At 38.9% G+C, this 17,506-nt stretch overlaps 1 protein-coding gene and 1 long non-coding RNA gene across 2 annotated transcripts in view; one reads left to right on the top strand and one right to left on the bottom strand.

Annotated features, from left to right (window-relative positions):
* HMCN1 (hemicentin 1) overlaps positions 1-17,506 on the bottom strand; it is a 471,707-nt gene that overhangs the window by 429,436 nt on the left and 24,765 nt on the right. The window lies entirely within an intron of this gene.
* On the top strand, positions 8,753-16,843 carry LOC113932331. Its single transcript, XR_003523040.1, has 3 exons — positions 8,753-8,926; positions 12,316-12,406; positions 16,749-16,843. It is a non-coding gene; the product is annotated as an uncharacterized LOC113932331 (long non-coding RNA).

Below are 17,506 nucleotides of genomic sequence, written 5' to 3'. Positions count from 1 at the left end.
CTGCTTGTGTTCCTGCTCTTGCTGTGTCTCTCTCTGTCAAATAAATAAATAAAATCTTAAAAAAAAAAAAGACATGAGAATATAGTTGCTAAAAAACAGACTTTTATTTTCTTGTATTTACTCCACATTACTGTATGGCTATTTTCATTGAGTGAAGACTGAAAAAAGAAAAAGAAAAAAAAAAACCTATACAATTATTGATACTGAAAGTTAATCGCCACCTGAAGGGTATGTTCATCACTTGCCCGTGCGGGAGGGGAAAAGTCAATGACAGCAACCAACGTTCCACCCAAAGAGTGAAGAAAGCACATGGCCCCCAAAAACAAACTAATCAGAATGCAGAAAGACAGCTCTGCTCTCCAGCTATTAAATACACAAGACAGACAATTTAAAGGTTCATAAACAACTCTAAGAAGAAAACTAGAGTGAGCTTACAAGTAATTTAAATATGAAAACAATAAACGACCTACTAATCAATACAAACAGGAAATACCAACGGCTTATCACCTAGTAAACCCTATGCTCTGAGCCATGATTTGGTTCACATATAAAAACAAAGCCAGACTTCACAGCATTACATTTCAACATATAGAACAGTCAATAAAACCTGAAGGGAAAAACACAACTTCTCTATACAGTCCACTGCGATCAGCGCCATTGTCAATTACTCTAGTCTACAGCAGCAGTTGAGTAACACAGCTGACCTCTTTCAACAATGTTAAAGCTTTCACCATCCCAGCCTAATAAACACATGTTCCCAATAATTCCCCCAATGAATAAGCCCCATTCAAAAGAGAAACAGGACTCACAAGAACACTAACCTCTTGATTAGAAAGCACATACTTAGCCAGTGGACTGTGAAGGTCCCCCCAATTCGCATGCTTCGGGCTACATTCACAATCAATTAGTTACATCAAATCCCCTTTTGTTTCCCTCCAGTGACTTTTTGCCACCCGGTTACTTGACTCCTAAACAAATGCCTCACCTGGCTTTCATCCAGATTCCCTGCAAAGAACGCCCCTCCCAGACCATGGGAGCCAGCCTGTATAGATGTGACTAGCCTACCAGAACTTCTATAATATGGCAGATTAAAAAAATATATTTTCAAAATAATTCCCTAGGACAAATGAGGAATTTGTAATATTTGTTTAATTGAAGAAGCTTACTTATTCCCTTTCTTGTATTTTTCATATAGGCTTTGTCATGTATCTTTCTTTCATATACTCCAGAACTGCTCCTTTTAGCTGAGAACAGATATCCAGGTCATAATCTCAGTTTAGTCATTAAAAGCTACCTTGCCTTGGGTATCAGGCCTTGGCATCTCTGAAGCTCTTTACCTACAAACTGAGTGAATTTTGAAACGGAATTATGTTTCAAAATGTTGTTAATTTGTGAAACAGAGGACATCCAAGAAGTGATCTGTTCACTTTCAATTACACTTTATCCCACTCTTATTTTAAGTAAGTGTTCAAGCCCCCCATCCCCACCCCATAAGCTTCATCCCTGAAAGACTGATGGCTAAATGATCCATTCTAACCATTCATCATTCCTAATGTTTTCTTCAATACCCTAAGTTGCAGAATTTATCTGGAAGTGTTTCTATTGACAATGTGACGTTCAATAATTTCAACAATTCTACCAGCATTTTCAATCATTCCTTTGCCAGTTTACCTTCTATTCCACTCCTCTCTCCAATCCTCAATCTTAGATTAGCATAACTATCTATTTTCTTTCAAAGGTCATTGAGCATTGCCTGGGGAATCACATAAATATGCTAATTGGAGTCATCACAAATTTATGAGATTCAACTCCAGCTGCTCAGCAATCCATTAATTTATTTCTCCTCTGCTTCCCTTTCCATTGCCGAAAAGTAGGTATTCCAAACCTTTATCACTCACTGCAAGCACTATACTCCCAGTTTCTTCCTCTTTCTCAGCAGACAATTGTCTGGAAAAAAATAGACTTTAGCCAAGAACTCCTTCAACCGCCCTTTTCTTCATTTATATTGTTTCCATTTGCCCCACTGTAGTAGACAAACTATGTTAATGTTGCTTCTTTTCCAAACCTATACCATCCTTCAGTGAATTCAAATGCAGCTCTCCACATCTTTTCCAAAGCCATCTATCACTCACACCTTCTTTTTATCAATGTTTCTCTTCCATTCCAGAGCTTTTTTTCCCTTATGCTTGGGATATGTGCTCAAAACTTGTCCAAGTTTAAAGAACAAATTCTCTTCCATTAGACTTTCTAAGGGTTAGCAGGAATCTGGGAATTGTAGTTTCTAGTTGAGCACCTGCATCCCAGTGATGATTCCATAGCATGGAACAAAAAAGCACAACTTCTCAGTAGACAGCAGGTTGTCTCTATCATACCACATCTCTCACTAGTTTCAGTGCTTGCATAGCTTTTCTGACTCCTTTCAACAGGTCTTACTAATCTTCCTCTTCTCAGACTCACAATTTAAGAGCAGTGTTCTAAGATTCTACTCTCATTGTCTTTTTCTTGCTCTCTAAGACCTGCTTGGTTTAGGCATCAGTTCCATGACTGGACCTATCCCCTCTATTTGAACTCTTCCCTGCTCTAACTCCAGACTTAACCTTTTGCAAAACTCCAATATCACATTTTCAACACTTTAATTACTACCATTTTGAGTTATCCATAAGCAATTCAACATGGTGGTGTCAGGATGCTTTTAGTTACAAGTAATAGGAAACTTCTACTTATTCTATCTTAGATGATAAGTAAATTTACAGCCTCATGAAACAAGAGATAGAGCAAGCTACAGGCACTATTAGATGTCCATCAAGACTCTGGATATTCTTTTCTGCATTTTTCTTGGCTCTGCCCTCTTCTGCATGTGGGCTTCATCCTCAGGCTGGCAGCTGGTGGATGCAACAATCCTAGGTGTTAATTCAAACATAAGATCATCCATAAAGAAGTGTTTCACCTCCTTAAGAGAAAAACTATATAGAAGTCCCATTGAATGAGTTCCATGCTTATTCCTAAACCAATCACTGGCAAATGGAATGAGATTACGATATTAACAAGGTTTCTAAACCTTGGAACTACTGACATTCAGGGTCGGATAATTCTGTGCTCTAAAGGGCTGTTCCATGCATTGGAGAAAGTTCAGCAGCATTCCTGGCCTCCACCTACTACATGTCAGTAGCATTTCCCACTTACAACAACTGAAAATGTCTCCAGACATTGCCAAATGTCTCCTGCAGGGGCAAAATCACCCCTGGTTGAGAACTGTTGAGTTAGATGAACCATGATATATCCTTAAAACACAAATAAGGGTTATCTTCTCCTAAGAAAGAAGGTAGGAAATAAATGTTGACTAGGCAATCAATAGTAACGAATACAATGTCCAAAACCAAACTTGTTTTCTACTTCCCACCTCCAAAATATACTTCCTCTCTTGAATTTCCATTATTGATTAACATATCACTGTCTAGACACTTGGTGGTCCAAACTAAGAAGCTTGGAGTTATCTTGATACTTCCCTTATTGCCCCTGTCCAGTCGCCAACAGTTCCTATCAATATGGATGCTGAAGCATCTTATAGATCTGTTCTCTTCTCTCATTTCCACTGTCACCTAAATATCTCAATGGTCACCTCCTCACTATGTTTCCTGCCTCATCGGCTTTCCTAAATTTGGAGAGTTATCTTTTAAATAACAAATCTGATCAAATCAATCTCCAACTTAACACCATTGGATGACTCATCATCCACAGAACTGAAATGAACATCTTCAGCCATCATTCAAGGTCCTTACTGATTTATCCCTTGTCTGCTGCAGCAACCTCAACTCCAGCCCCTTCCCTCATCTTATTCTTTAGCTACTCCAGAGCATTACTGTTCTTCAAACCAGACACACCATATGATACACCAGTCACTTTGAATCCTTCCACTTCCCAGGCATTATTAGTGACTTCTATTCTCCTCACGAGAAAATTAATTACTCCAACTGTATTCCTATGGGAATACATAGCATAAGAAAAAAAGCACCAAGAAAAAAAATGTAATTCTCACTGAGGCCCTTAATGTATCATATTACAGCTTTATTCAGTCTGCATGGCTAGATCACGGGCTATTAAAGATGAGGTATTATCTATCTTTATCAACAGTTTCTGGCACAGTGCTTAGAACATAACAGGACAGCTCTAAATGAAGGGCTATTGAAATAAAGGAATTGAACTGATTTCAGTATATGTACCCAAAATTATTATTAAGTCCCAGGGACTAAGTCTAATCACTCAGTTAAAAGTATTGCTAAAAAAAAAATAAAACCACAGGCCCCAATGGTCTCATTTAGACTGAGTTCCTAAACCTGGGCTTAATACCCAATCTAACTGCAGTTTCAGCCTCCCCCAGAAGTTTGGCCTTAACCAGTCAGTCAGGATTTTTTTTTTTTCCATCAGCACCAGTGAGTCTGTTACCTGTGTCCTCTCCATCCCCCAAAGAAAGATGAGGTAATCTGCATGATAAGACAGTTACTTTTCGCCCTAGTGAACAGCATGGTCTGGAACAATCTTTTCTTTTGCTAATAACTTTCTTGCCCCCACCCTCCATCTATAAAAACTTTCCATTCTATACAACTCCTCGGTGGCGTGCCTCTCTACTTGCTAGATGGGATGCTGCTCAATTCATCAATCTTTAATAAAGCCAATTAGATCTTCAAATTTACTTGGCTGAATTTCATTACTTAACATTATCTCTAATAATAGTAAATCCTCTAAAAAATTACTATACCGTATATCTGGACATTCACTTTGTCTGGTCAGGGTGAACAAGCACCTATGGTTATCTGCCAAAACTTGCTGACCCCTCCCGTCCTTTATAAAGGACCTTAACAGCATTAGACTATTGGCCATGGTGCAAGGGAATCACGATTCTGGAATGCGGCTGTCCCAACGACTTCCTCTTTTTGTGCACACATAAAATCAATCTCTTAAGTCTATTTAAAGAGATATAATTAGTGCCCCAATAGCACATTACTACATCTCATATCCAAAGCAAAATTTGTACAATAATGTTATAATGTGGCTCTTGTCCCCTCTGTCTCTTAGATTTCTACCTAGCCCCATTTGCCAGGAACAGCCCAGGATCTAGCTCTCATCTCTAATGACCCAAAACTGCTGGAGGCACCAAGAAAAGGGGCAAGAGGTAATCAGAGGGCCTGAGCTGAGCTGAGTGTGGCGTGATTCTATTGCCTTTAACTAACAGTCTGGTGCCCACAAATATGGCCTTAATAAGGTCATGCACTTAAATGTCCCTTTTATTTTCATTTCCTGCTCAATCAGCTGGAATAGAATGAGAGTTGCTGCTAAGTGACTGCTCTACGGAGGAAGCAAATGAGTATCAGTTATGAGCATGTAAAGAGTATAAAATCTGAAAAAGGGTAAAGTGTATTCCCACACTGCGGAACTGGAGGTGCTTTGTAGGGCTGCAAGACTCTACTCCTCCCCCACATCCCATCCTGTTTACGAGTACAAAAGATCAGACTTCTCAGAAAGTCCTGCTTGCATGTAGGCCTTATTGAACAAAAGCGCTACATTTCTACAGGGGAAAAAAAAATTATATTTATGTTTCTCAACAGAATCTGAATTTCTTTTTCTTTATGTGGCCCTTTTCTCTCTCTCTCTCTCTTTTAAGATTTATACAGTCCACTTGACTAATTTTCATCTTATTTAAACTTTAAAGCTAAATGATGTATTTTTCTCTACTTTATAGGTTAAAGCTAAATAATTTGGGTTTTTTTCTTTAAAATTTAATAATTTTCAGGGCACCTGGGTGGCTCAGTCGGTTAAGCGGCTGCCTTCGGCTCAGATCACGATCCCAGGGTCCTGGGATCGAGCCCCAAGTCGGGCTCCATGCTCAGCAGAGAGCCTGCTTCTCCTTCTCCCTCTGCCTGCCGCTCAGCCTACTTGTGCTTTCTCTCTGTCAAATAAATAAATAAAATCTTTAAAAAAATAAAAGAAAATAAAAATTTAATAATTTTCTTCTTTCTGTGGAATAACTCTAATATATAATCTCTCTGAAAAATTTAGATCCCTGCTTGCTCCTCTCTTCAGTATATTTCGCAAACACAGCTCCTCTCAAGCTTCCTATCACCCTTACAGGCCTTTCTAACCACCTCTGTTCAGAAAATGGTTAGGTTTGGGACTCAGTCTCTTGTCGTTCCTTTCCAAATTCTTTTGTCTCATCATAAAATCTACTAGAACTCACTTCCCTGCTATAGCAGTTTGCAAAAATGGCCACAACAACCTATATGCACGCCCTTTGCAATATGACTTTGCCTCCCACTAAGAAGCAGAATCTATCTCCCCCACCTTGAATATGAACTGGTGCTATTAGTGTTGTCAGTGGAAGTGAAAGTATGCCAATTCCAAGAGGATTTGCACACTTCTCCTCACTCTCTTGGAACCCCTCATATCTCTTGGATGAAACCTCAACTAGATCCTGAATGATGGGACACCACCACTAGCAGTGCAAGCCATTCCAGCTGAGGTCATCGTAGAATAGCCAGACCCTCACTGACTTAGCAGCTTATCACAGAAGCATCAGTGAGACCAGCCAAGATCAAAATACCTACCAGCCCAGCTCAGCCGAAACTGTTGACCCACAAAGCTGTGAACCTTAGTAAATGGTTGTTGTTTTATGCCACTAAGTTTTGGGATAATTTGCTACACAGCAAAAGCTAACTAATATAGGGGCTCATACACATTCCTTAACAATCAAGTCTCTTCTCTACCCTGCTACTTTTCTTTTTACATGATAGGCTAAATATTTCTCATCAGGTAGATTACTCTTTCACCTAAACACATATTATAAATTCTTATAGTTCAATGCAAAAAATTTCTTCATTCCCAAAGTATCTGGAAAGGGTGTTCTTAGCCACAGTGATATCAAAGGAGGTATAATATAAAATTTCCCTCAAGAATCAAGCATTTAAGATTATATTAATTCATACAATTTTCAAATCTTTTTCTATTCCTTTTAGGATTATAATCTTCTCTGTGCCAGATATTATACAAATTATATCTCCTTTCATCTTTTTTTTCCAGTAGGCTCCACGCCCAACATGGGGCTTGAACTCACAATTTTGAGATCAAGAGTCACATGCTCTATTGAACCAGCCAGGTGGCCCTCCTTTCATCTTTTCTATGAGAAAAAAAAGTTAATTCATTTCTTCATATGTTTCATTTCAGAGACTATGCTTCTTCCATTAAATCCTACTGGCTATTTTCACTTTGAGAGTATGTGACGAATGCCCTAATTTCTTAAAAGACTTAGATATTCTAACATTTGTATACATCAACTTGCGGAACTTAAACCAAAATCCTTAAGTTTGTTTACTTGTTCATTCAAGTGGCAGATGCAGCATAAAAATACACATTCTTTGGATTCCACCATGCTCTTAAGCACCAAATCTCAGGGTTTACCTGTGTACTTTGCTGCTTTTTTCCTCTTCTCAGAGGTTGTGACAATAGGCCATGCCACTTTTTCCTACTCCTTTCTATGTGCGCCTTCCTGTGGAACAAATCAGCCATCTTCTCTAAAAAGTTCTTACTTTTCCCAGCCTGCCTTCTAATCTGTGACTGAAATAAACAGAGGAGAAGGAAGAAGGAATGCAAATCAAGACATGAAAACATTCATTAACAGTAAGATGCCAACTTACTCTTGCCTGGGAGATTCATCCCCTGGCCCTTGGTTACACATATTGTAAGCTTTCTGGACAAGGTCTGCTTCTTCCTTTATATTTTGACATGATGGCTATTCAGTAAATAAATGTTGAGGAATAGTAATACAAAAGTGGAAATCATAGCTCACCCCCTCACCCTGGCTTTATGTTGCATTCAAAAGAATTAACTTTTATGGCCTTTAACTTGAACTTTATGTTTTTTCCTTGCTAACGGCTATTAACATTAATATTGCACCACAGAGGAGATTTTTGTTTTTCTTCTGATAGCCATCTTTCAACAAGTCTGGCTGCAAGTAAATGAGATCAGCACTTCAAGAGCCAACTATTGTGTGGCTTATTGTCCGTACTTGCTAAACTTTACTTTCCCCATAGTTTGCCTCCGTTTCTATCGCTGACTCTCTCTTGTAATGAAAATGAATGCCATGATTTAAATGAATGATATGAAATATGATCTATTCTGCCTGCTGGTACACAGTATGTTTCATCTCATTACCACATTCTTAAAGAATAATTAGCATCTCTAGGGCTGAATTGGATATTACATATCCAACGTTTGCAGATACATTTATTCACAATTAGAAAACAGTAATCCTTTCCACACAGTAAGCCTCAGCTGTAAGTTCTACCAGTCCTAAAACTTGAAATTATTCTCTGGGGAACACAGATTGTGTTACTGATGAGTGACCAGCATGCTAGCGGAGCCCAGAAACTTCCCATTTGCAAGTTTATAAAACTGACTCTATGGTTATATCTCTGCATTTCTTCCAAAGTTACTTATACTCCTTAAAACACTTTAAAGTTGGATAATAAAATAAAAGTTGGATAATAAAATAAAACAGTTTTATTTATTTATTCATTTGAGAGAGCAAGAATGAGAGAGAGAGAGAGAGTACATGAGAGGGGGGAAGGTCAGAGGGAGAAGCAGACTCCCTGCTGAGCAGAGACCCCCCCCCCCATGCGGGACTTGATCCTGGGATTCCAGAATCATGACCTGAGCCAAAGGCAGTCGTTTAACCGACTGAGCCACCCAGGTGCCCCGAGAACTAACACTATTTAACAGAAATAGTCAGTTTCAAAATCCACAAGTATTTGCAATATATTCAGATAATCAAGACCAATAATTAGGACATTGCTTAATCTTCTGGAGCGCTTGCTCATACATCTATTATCAATATTTATATGTCAGCTGGATGTGGAAATAGAAACACAGATTTAATGTAAGTATAATGCACTTTAAATTATCTTTACATTTGGACAATTCAGAATTTAAATTTTTTTTTAAAGATTTTATTTATTTATTTGACAGAGAGAGAGCACAAGTAGGCAGAGCAGCAGGCAGAGGGAGAGGGAGAAGCAGGCTCTCTGCTGAGCAGGGAGCCCGATGTGGGACTCGATCCCAAGACCCTGGGATCACGACCTAAGCCGAAGGCAGACGCTTAACGACTGAGCCACCCAGGTGCCCCTAGAATTTAAATATTAATCTAAGCATGCAATTTATTCATTTTCAAATAAATTTAAATTGAAAGTTAATTGCATAAAATCTATCTCACAAAACGTGCTCTTAACAAAAAAATACAGAAAGTTAAATTCAGAGTAGAAAATAGTGTACATTCATGTTTTATCATCAGTCCCTTGGTTTATTTTTTTCTTTTCTTTAAATTCTATTTTTTTCTCAAATCTGCTAGGATTTTATTTTCCTATTCCCTCAAAAAATATTTTCAAGCTCATCTTATTTCTTTAAAGAGAGGATTGTGCTTTATGATCTGACATTTCTAAAACCTTACCCTTTTTATGGGTCTGTTTCGGCAGATGGTTGTTTCTGCTGGTTCTTGTCCTTGGTGCCTGGCTAAATTTTACTGTGATTAACCTATTTTCCTTATGGAACTACTGTGGGCATTCCTGGAGGCCTAGGATTTGCATTTGCTTTTACTAGGCACACACAGGGGCACTACCAGTCCCTGACCACCTTAAACCAAATTCACACCTAGCATTCTTTGAACTGCCTCGCTGAGGTGTATTTAAGCAGCACGGCCTTGAAAACATCAGTGTTTGGCTATAACTTCTCAATGATTTGTTTATTTCATCTTGGTTTGGTTTTTGTGCCCTCTTTTATCCAGCACTAAAGTGAGTCCTCCTGCAGTCCCCTTGGGATTGGAGGGCAGGGAGTTTTCACCCTTGTCCTGAGGGTACAGCCCTTGGGGACTCAGTTTTATGCAGGGAGAATGTTTCCTCTTAAACTCCCAACCATGGGTGGGCCCTGAACTCAAGATGACCAGGTTTTGTAACCTAGAATAATACCTGGCCAATGCCCTCCAGCAGAATGCCTTCAATGCTCCAGCGACCCTTCTGGGTTCTCCTTTACCTCTGAGATTTTGGCTGGGGTTTCCTTATTAGTTTGTAGCTTTTTGGACACTTTTAAGATTCTATATGTGTTCATCTCAGGTTTTTTTAGCTGTTTTCAGTGACGTGACTGGTCTGAGTATCCTATCCCACTATGTTTCCAGAAAGAGAATCTAACCCAGCTTTAATAAGTCTCATTAAAGCAAACTTGTTCCAGGTGTATGAAGCGTCTGCTTTAATTATATCTTTTAATTGCAAGTAACAAACACAGTTAAAGCTACCTCAAATAACTGAGGGTAGTTATAAGGGTATGGGTGCACAGGACCCAGAAGCAATTAAACAATCCAAACCACAGAAAGAGGAGGAGCTTTTTACGATGGGCCACATAGAGACAGGAAGAACTGGAAAACCATAGGAGACTGTGGGCCTATGCTCCACCTCAGGGGTTCTCAAACTTCAGAGAGAATCAGAATCGCCTGGGGGACTGCTGAAACAGATTGCTCCTCCCACCGGCAGTTTGTGAAGTAGGGCCTGTGAATGTGCATTTCTACCAAATTTCCAGGTGCTGGGCCGCTGCGGGTCTCTGGACCACCCTTTGAGAACCACTGCTGGACTGCATCATTGCTGAAGAACGAAGGCTCTGAGTTTCACCACTGACATCTCAATCCTAGCTCCCCATCTACTACATGTGTGAAGCTAGACGTGGTCTCTTTCCTCCCCATACCTCACTTTCCTGGCTCAGTGACTCAGATTCCTTACCTGTAAAATAGGTAAACTGGTAGCACCTGCCTCAAAGAGTTTGTTGAGCAGATTAAATGAAATAAAAAGATGTAGAATGACTAGCATAGTGCCAGTATTTGGCAAGTGCTTGGAAATAGCTATTATTGTTATTCCTGGTCACTCACCTATTTTAAATAAATCATATTTCAGTATTTGTTCTCCTTTTAGCTCTTTGTATATGTCCAATTTTGCTTCCTATTACTTATTTGCTTTTTCTTCTCTCTCTCCTTCTGTCTCTCTCTCTCAGCAACTAAATTTTTGGAATCTGCCTTTGTTCCTCTGTAAATCCTGCCAGCTCTGGACCCCACACTTCACCCTTGTAATTTTCCCTTCGCCCTATATTCATCTCTAGGGTCATCAGTCTATCTCTGGCGGCCCCAGTGCTAGTTCTCAGGCATCTGATACCGTATCTGGTAGCAGCTCTCCCTCACATTTTGTTGTAGAAAATGGAATCTCTCCAGGCCTGATCAATTTACCAGTATCCCTGGGTTTGGGGGCCCAGGTACTCCTCACTCAATGGTGACCTTTGACCAAACAACCTCCCACATGGGGACAGATCTCCTCTGTTCTTTTAACTCTGTTCCTTAACCTTTGGGTTATGATACTGTGCGTGCAAATAAAGAGATAAGTTAACCAAGGGAGAAACTTGTATCATTTGAAGATAAGAAGGAGATGGACAATACCATTAGAGGAAAGAACAAAATTACTTTAAAAGTCTAAAACATTTTGCATAAACATCCTAGGTATTAGAACATCTGGGATCTTGTGGTCTTAGCCAACATCTAAATCTCTTCTACACTAAAAGCTTTCAATTCAGGCTCCTGGTGTATTTTTTCCTTTAGGATATTGTTAACACTTGTATTATCCAGACCAGTGTTAAAATGGATTCACTTAAGGAATATCTTATGCTTATGTCAGTATTGCTGAAATCTATTCGGCTTGTCTTGTTAGACTCTCTGAACTCATCACTAGGAGGGGTAAAATTTCCATTTCCTCTGATTAGTTACTGATAGACTGATAGCATGGCAGCATCTAGTTTCCCTACTTTTTTTGTTTACTCGGAACCAAAACTATGACAACTAAAGTTTGAGGATTAAAAAAACACAAGCACAAATTTCATTCACTTTAATTACATCAGTGTCCACACAAAATCTAAGCACCTTTGCCACAAGTTACAAGGACCCAGATGATGTGCGCTCAAAACATGCCATATACACTCAGGCGTCTCTAAATGAAAGTCTTGCATAACATCTGCAAATCTTTTCCTGCTAAAACTAGAACGTCATTAAAACAAATTACTGCAGTTTTTTTTTCTTTTAAGTGCAGAGACATCTAAAACTTCTCAGAAAAAAAACAAAAACAAAAACCCTTTAATAGTGTCAGTTATACCTTTCCAGACAGAACTGAAACACTGGGTAGAGTTTAAGTCTTCCCCTAGAAACAGAGGAAATCATTGTAAAATACTCCTCCCCTCTTTTTTCCCTAGGGCACAAATCACACAAAGTATTCTACATGGAAATTCTGGTCCCATACAGCTGGGAGAGCTGAAATGCCTGCTGTCAGCCTGTCTGTACAGGGTAAGGGGCCAGGAAATTATCCTTTGCACACAATTTTAAAGGTGGAAACCATTTTAAGACATGCCTTCAGATTTACCGCTAATTCTTCCTCTCATGCTAAAACACTTAAATTGAGCATTCTTTTTTTGAGATTAATTATATAAGATTTATGATCTTATTAATAGTAAAGTATTTCTCTCCTGACTCCACCTGCCCACTTCATTCTCCTGATCATGTTCTTCAGTTTTTATGTGTCTACAGTTAAAAGCCTCTCTCTCCATGAACCTACTAACTTCATGTTGAAACTCACATATCAGCCAACAAAAACAGCTCGACCACTCAACCTTACCTACCTGACTGCTCCCCAATTTTACCATCTCCTTTTTACCTTTGAGTCTTGAACATGTTTTCTCTCCCCGCCTTCCCCTGTGCTACCTACCTTTCTCCCCAACTACTCCCCTCCCTCACCCAGGTCTTAACGCAATGTCCCCACTTGGGGAAATGTTTCCTGGCTCCTTGTCCCAGACCCACACCCACCTTCCACTGAAGACCTGATAAATTTATAGACAGTAGGGCAGTGGGAGGATGTAATGACTAGGACCAGGGATTCTGGAAATGAAACATGGATTTAAAAACTTAAAGCTACCATTTACTAGCTGTGAGGTCCTGAGCAGGAAAATTTCATCTTTCTGAAGCTCCAATTCCTCATACATAAAATATAAATAATATTAACACTTTATAGAGTTGTTGTGAGGATTAAACCTGTTAATGCATATAAAGCACTAAAAATAGTGTGTGATGCACAGTAACTATTCAATTAGCATTAGTTATTAGTAATATTTCCACAAAATCTGGATTTCCTACAAACTATTATATGATGTTTTATATTATTGTCATACTATAATTCTTATTTTCTTAACATGACGCTCCAAACGTTATCAGCTCTTTAAGGAAAAGGATCTTTTTTTTTTTTTAAGATTCCATTTATTTATTTGAGAGAGAGAGAATGAGAGATAGAGAGCACGAGAGGGAAGAGGGTCACAGGGAGAAGCAGACTCCCCGCCGAGCAGGGAGCCCGATGCGGGACTCGATCCCGGGACTCCAGGATCATGACCTGAGCCGAAGGCAGTCGCCCGACCAACTGAGCCACCCAGGCGCCCTAAGGAAAAGGATCTTGTCTGGCTTGTTAACTGTTGCATTCTAAGCACCACATATTTGTACAAGGCATAGAATACTCACTCAACAAGCATTTATGGATCAATGAATAAGTGAATTATTGTCAGAAAACGAATCTGCCTCCAAGCCATGAGTACCATCCTCCATTTTAGGGGATTGTCACTGTATCCCTAGAAACCCAAGTCCTCTGCTAACAACTCAGGGGCTTCCCTGTCTAGAAGTACTCCCTGGCTTCTCTCACACTCAGGTCCACTGTGTATTATCTTTCAGGTTTTGGACTTGAGTTGGCTATTGGAATATTCTATCTAACTTGCTGATCTTGCTCCTGGATTTAACTACTTAATTCTTAGACTTAGTGGATATCTGGACTTGCTTGTTTCCTAGACTGTTTATCAGACTTTGTATTCTAGCTGTACATACAAAATATCTGCCATGGGTAACCATTTCCTCACATCTAATCTCTATCTTATTCCCACCTATAACTGAGGAAATTGATAATACAGCACCTCAAAATATGACTTTGTTCACCAACTAGGTAGCTCTAAAGAAAAGAATTATCTGTTCTGTATCAACTAGAATTATATTATTTGTTACTTTCACATTATTATGGTACAGTGACAACTGGTTTTATTAATAATGCTTTAATTAAATACATTCAGTATCAGTCTACTCCTCTGAGTTTTATTACTTGCAATGTTTAAAAATCTTCTATATTCATAATCCCCTGACATATAACAGAAAGTGTTTCATACGAACAAAATCATGGGATGATACTGGTGGGTTATATACAAGTCCATATCAAGGGTACTAAAACAGTATTATTTCATCTGGTCATTGAAAAACATGCATTGAATTCCTACTATATTTCCATGTCTTAAAATAAAGGATAAATATATAAAGATGAATATTCCATGCCTTTAAAAGCTCACAAGTTAGTGGATTTAAGTTTCAGTAAAAGTATTCCTTAGCATTTGAAATAAAACCATTGTTTTCCAATTTTGCTCATCACCCAAAAAATGGTGCTGTCATGACTTGAAGGATAGCTGTTCAAATCATCTCTTTTGAAGTATCTTGTTTTCGTTAAATCTCCCTAAATATATATACAACATATTCAAAAGAACTTTCTTTCCTCATGACACTTCATTTTTAGGTCAGGATTGAGTCTAACATAATAACCAATTTATTATAATACCCTGGTCTTAACATTCCAGGAAACATCCTAGGAAAGGAAGGAAGGAAAGCAAAGTTCAACATCCACGGAACCAATCCTTCCACAATTCTCCTCATCTGTACAGTGCACTCACATTACTGCTACGGTTAAAACAGTGAAAGTGTATTCATAGGGCAAGAAGGAGCTAGGGGAAAGGACAACATTCTCAAGTGTTTATAATCCTACATAGACAGTACAAATAAAAACGGTTCTGGTCAAGTTATGCTTACATGTCTACATTTTTCTTCCAATATAGCTATAGCCTACAAGGAACAGATGTAATTTGTGCTACTAAATCTCTAACCATGGCCCTCAGTAATGTCTCTGCTGTTTTGTCTACTGATACAGTTCCAAAAAACACTTCTGGGTTAGTCTGGAGTTGTGGCTTTAGAAACAGGAAACCTGAGTTTGAATCCCACCTCCACCATCTGTGGAGTGGACAAGCTGTGATCTTCATCTACAAAATGGCAGAAATAACAGCTACTTCACAGATCTAAGGATTTTTTTTTTAAAAAGCTACATGAAGGGTGCCTGGGTGGCTCAGTCGGTTAAGCGACAGCCTTCGGCTCAGGTCACGATCCCAGGGTCCTGGGATCGAGTCCCGCATCAGGCTCCTTGCTCAGCGGGGAGCCTGCTTCTCCCTCCTGCTCTGCCTGCCCCTCTCCCTGCTTGTGGGTGCTCTCTCTTTCTGTCAAATAAGTAAATATTCTTTTTAAAAAGCTACATGAAGATGCCTACCAAATTTTATTCTCTACTGAGTCAAAAATTAATTTTTAAAAAAGGAGAAGAAGGAAGATTAATACAATGGAAAGGTTTTTTAAATCATGAATGTTGTCAAGCATGGAAATTGTAACTCTCTGGTTTCAAAAGTAGAACAGCTATTAACATTCAAAGAATAAAATCAAGCTATGAACTGGTAATTTGCTTGAGATGCTATGTATAAATGAATAAAGAATGAATTAATTTTACAAACCTAACAGGGCTGAGAAAGAGTGTGGTATGTGGACAACATCCCTAGAGAATGTATATATCTTCCAACAAGCCTAGCTACAGTCCGAAAGCCACAACTATCAAAGGGTGCGAGAAGTGACAGTGAGCCAGACCATAGCCATATTCAGGATTCCTCTTCTATCAGTGTTTTAAATAAGGATGATTTTAGTGTTTGTAACTGATTCATCAGTTCAACTATTTATTAAACATTCACCCTCCAAATCTGCCTTCCAGCACTGTACAGTCTAGTAGAGGATACATTACAATATCCATAAGTAAACAAATGCAAAGAATAATGTGATGCATATAGTAAGTAATGCAAATGAAATACAATAGGGACTCCAAGGAGAAAAGAATTACTTCAGTGGGAGTACTCTGAAAAGACTTCATGAAGAAAATAATATTGATTCATTCACTCATACATTAAGCAAATGTACTTTGGCATTTTCCCTTATACCAGATACTACTTAAGAACTCAGAAACATATCCATGATCAGGATAGATGAAACGTACACTCTTAGAACAAGGAAACAACAAATAAGCATACACATGTAGACATATATGATAATTTTGGATAATGGCAATTGGTTTCAAACAAATTAAAATAGGGAAATCTGATGGAGGACAAATTGGGACAGGAAGAAGCAACTTCAGATAAAGCAGGCAAGAAAGACCCCTCTGGTTCTAGCATTTGAGCTGAGAACTGAAGACATTCTTGGCACAGAAAATAGGAAGCGCAAAAGCCTTGAAATGAGAATGAGCTGAGGATAACAGAAGGTTCATAAAAAGCTGGAATAAATGGAGAGGGGAAGGGTAGGAGAAAAATGCAAAGAGAGATACTCAGGGGCCAGATCGCATAGGGCCTCAAAGGTGACAGGAAGAAATTCACATTTTATTTAAAATCTATGGGGGAAAAGGGGAAATAAAATAAAATCTAGGGGAAGCTGCAGAAAGTTTTCTAATGTTACTTATTTCCATTTTTAAAAGATTACCATGGCTATTGCGTGGATAGAGGCAAGATCAGCAGCAAGAAATCTCCCGCAGAAGTTGAGAGAGAGGACGCTGGTAGTGGTGACTATAACGGGCAGATCCAGACTGTATTTTGGAATCGGAATAAAACATGTTCAATAAAAGTGTGTGGGTGGGTGTGGGTGTATAAAACTGTTTCACCTAACCATTTCAAATACTGGCAGCAAAAAAGGACAACGAAAAGAGAGAAAAGTAGAAAGAAATTCACATGTCTTGGTCCCCTACTATGCCTAGGTACTTTAATCTTAATTTTTTAAATTGAATCCTCACAATTGCAGAAGTAAATATTGGTATCACACCTTCCTTTTTTTTTTTTCCTGAGATAAAAAAAAGTGTCATTTATGACCCAGTATCTCTGTAGGGTTATGAGAAAGGCAGGAGTAAAGACAATGGCAGAAGAGGTATGCACAGGAAACCGGACGTCTCTGACTGAAGAATGAACATTTAAAAGGGAATAGTAAGAAACTAAAATGTCTATTGCCCTTCACAATTCTCTCTTCTCCCAGAATTTCACCACTGGATGCCCTACAAAAATCCTGGCTTAAAGTATCTCTCCAGGCTCCAACACCCAAAGCCACTCACACTGTCTTGTTAACTTCCACTGACAAACCTTCATCTGGACAGCATTTCCTGTCCCGCTGATGGATCTGATATTCTAGAAGTGCCGTGCTTTCGGAGGCTGCTGAACAGGAGATAACAATTTTGGTCTGTGTTTG

The sequence above is a fragment of the Zalophus californianus genome, chromosome 10 (assembly GCF_009762305.2).
Source record: "Zalophus californianus isolate mZalCal1 chromosome 10, mZalCal1.pri.v2, whole genome shotgun sequence".
Lineage (NCBI taxonomy): Eukaryota > Metazoa > Chordata > Mammalia > Carnivora > Otariidae > Zalophus > Zalophus californianus.
This window is presented reverse-complemented; position numbering and strand designations above follow the sequence as displayed.